The sequence below is a fragment of the Alligator sinensis genome, unplaced genomic scaffold, assembly GCF_000455745.1.
Source record: "Alligator sinensis unplaced genomic scaffold, ASM45574v1 scaffold421_1, whole genome shotgun sequence".
Taxonomy (NCBI): Eukaryota; Metazoa; Chordata; order Crocodylia; family Alligatoridae; genus Alligator; species Alligator sinensis.
The window spans coordinates 149,574-152,646 of NW_005841871.1; the positions used below are offsets into that span (position 1 = coordinate 149,574).

General features: G+C 49.3%; 1 protein-coding gene across 1 annotated transcript in view; it reads right to left on the bottom strand.

The window, feature by feature from the left end:
• Positions 1-3,073, bottom strand: part of CPZ (carboxypeptidase Z) — a 68,473-nt gene that overhangs the window by 21,975 nt on the left and 43,425 nt on the right. The window lies entirely within an intron of this gene.

Below are 3,073 nucleotides of genomic sequence, written 5' to 3' on the forward strand. Positions count from 1 at the left end.
GTCCTGTTTCCTGGACAAGTTGTTTTGATGTTTGTCTGAAATTGGCATCTAATCCCTAGATTTTTATCTGAATCCCATATTCTAACTTTGGTGGGTTTCAAATCCTGAAGCTATTCCAGCAGCCCCTCACATACAAGATGCTTTACCACGCTAATCTAATGCTCAGTAAAGCATCACCGCCTACACGTGTGGCAATTACTGTGCATTAGATTAGTCTAATGCACCATTTGCTAGTACCACTAGATACAGGTACTAAAACATGGCCCACTAAACTAATGTACTGTATCACACATGTAGATGCTGACCAGGAGCAAATTGCTTCCAGTCAGCCCAAGCAGTAGGGGACCACACTGCTGCCTGGCTAAGCTGTGAACTCCAAGGGGTAGAGGGAGCTGTCCCTAGCTCCAGAGGCAGCTACCAGCTGTGCAATGCTTAGGTTCAGCTGCAGCTAGTTCTCCCAGGAGGCTGTGTATGAGCTGGTAGATTCTGGGCACACTGGTGCTTGCCTGCCCCTTGCTGAGAGCTTCACAGGTGCACTGGGTGCAGCCCCGCACTGGTGTGGTAACCACACAGGGGGCAGCAGGCCCAGAAGCGTGCAAGCATGGACCCCTGCTTCACAGGGACCCCTGAGCTAGGCACGGCTACTGACAGACTGGGCCAGGCTCTGCCACTATACCAGGTACTGCAGGGCCTGGACAGCACAGCTGGGGGCAGAACTGGCTGCTTAGTGGCATGAGGACAATTTCCAGCCTTGGGGCTCTTTCATGGTCCTTGCTGCCCTGCACCCTAGTGCCTGCACTTTAGCTTCAGGATGCATGCCATAGGAAAGCTCCGGGCCCCACTGTCACTATGATTTCAGCTTGAGGGGAGGCAAAGCTCATAGGGGAAGGAAGGACAGGTACAGTATGGGTGCCATGGGTCCCGCCTCCCCAGCTGGTGGCTCAGACCAACACACACTCCTCTCAGGAGAACTGACCACAGCTGAACGTGAGCTCCATGGGGCTGGAAGCTGCCCCTGGGGCCAAGGACAGCTCCCTCCACCATTCAGAGCCCAGGCCTGCCCCCCCCCCCCCCACCCCCCCCCCAGCCCGGAACTGCCCCCAGAACCCCCTGTCAGCCTTAACCCCCTGCCAGGGGAGCCTGGAGTGCCTCCTGGCTGCTGCAGGGGTGCATGGCAGGGCAGGAGCATCCCTAGACTAGGCTGCTCCTGTTGGGCGCAAAACTGCACCTGACATGAGTACACGTGTAGATAAATTCCCAGGTGATTTACTGTGTAGTAAATTCAGGTGCATTAATTGTACATGTAGATGCACCCACTGAATACGTTTCAATACAAAAGTTTGCACAAAATGTAGGATAAAATTCTTCAAAAACTCATGATACTAGAACTCAAATCCCAGTTTGAACTGTGCCACAAACAATTTAGAATCTTATCACATGTAATTTAAACACAGTGAATCCAAAAGCATCCAGGTGTACAAGAGCACCTAAGTGACTTTGAAAGCTAAAGTCTCATGACTTAGGAACCTAATGGTTTAGATGCTTTGGGAAATGTTATCCATTATCTGTGGTGAAATTAGCAGGATTCTAAATCACTTAGGTACTGTAGTAATAGTAGAAATAATAATAATGAAAAGAAGCAGCAGCCTGTTTGCACTTCACCAAATGTGCCAAGTGCTCTGGGGATTAAATAGTTTATTTTATTGAGCTTGTAAACTGAAGTAACTAATGCCAGTTACAGGCCTCCTTATTTCTCCTGGCACAAACTAAAACTGTTTATAACACCTCTAGCTTAGTGTCATTAATACTAAGCTGAATACACACCTCTAACAGCAACTGAAAAGTGTTATAAAAGGGCATTCAGCAGTGCATGGGCCTGAGTAGACTATTCTAGTGCTGAAGTGTCTGCTTGAGAAAAGCCAGCCAATGCCATAGGCCCATGAAGGGGTATATGTGCCAGAGTGATTACCAAGTGGAGAGTAAGTCTATGACTACACATGACTAGATTCAAGAGCCAGTCTGCAGCTTAGAGGGAAACTGCAAGGAGAGGACAGATTGCAGGAAGGAAAGAGGAGTTTAGCATACATTTTTGGTGACATTTTATGCTTGGTTATGGGGAGTCAAATGACCCTATTATAAAACTGAGGGGTGATTTTCTCACCCATGGGACAAAAATGAGAGCAGAAGACAGCAGGATGTGGAAACCTAACAATTAAGCCTTAAGAACTAGGATTCACAAGCAGAACGAAGTAACTGTTTTAATTTATCCATCCCAGAAGTCATTGCTTACTTTCAACAGAGTACTTAGGATGTTCCATTTCAACTATTCCTAAGCGAGGGGCACTACAAGTCTCTCACTGGCATTGTAGAGAGGCAGCAGCAAGGCGCCAGACTTCCATGCGTAGACCCTGAGATGGTGCAGAGTCATTTGGAAGAACTGGATGCCTTTAAGTTGGCAGGCCCGGATGAGCTCCATCCAAGGGTGCTGAAGGCACTGGCCGACATCATTGCAGAGCCACTGGCAGGAATTTTTGAATGCTCGTGGCGCACGGGCCAAGTCCCGGAGGACTGGAAAAGGGCCAATGTGGTCCCCATTTTCAAGAAGGGGAGGAAGGAGGACCCGGGCAACTATAGGCCAGTCAGTCTCACCTCCATCCTAGGCAAAGTCTTTGAAAAAATTATAAAGGCTCACATTTGCGAGAGCCCGGCAGGACAAATTATGCTGAGGGGAAACCAGCACGAGTTCGTGGCAGGCAGATCGTGCCTGACCAATCTAGTCTCTTTTTATGATCAGGTTACGAAACGCCTGGACACAGGAGGAGGGGTGGATGTTGTATACTTAGACTTCAGGAAGGCCTTCGATACGGTATCCCACCCCATACTGGTGAACAAATTAAGAGGCTGTGACTTGGATGACTACACAGTCCGGTGGGTGGCAAATTGGCTAGAGGGTCGCACCCAGAGAGTCGTGGTGGATGGGTCGGTTTCGACCTGGAAGGGTGTGGGCAGTGGGGTCCCGCAGGGCTCGGTCCTTGGACCGATACTCTTTAATGTCTTCATCAGCGACTTGGAC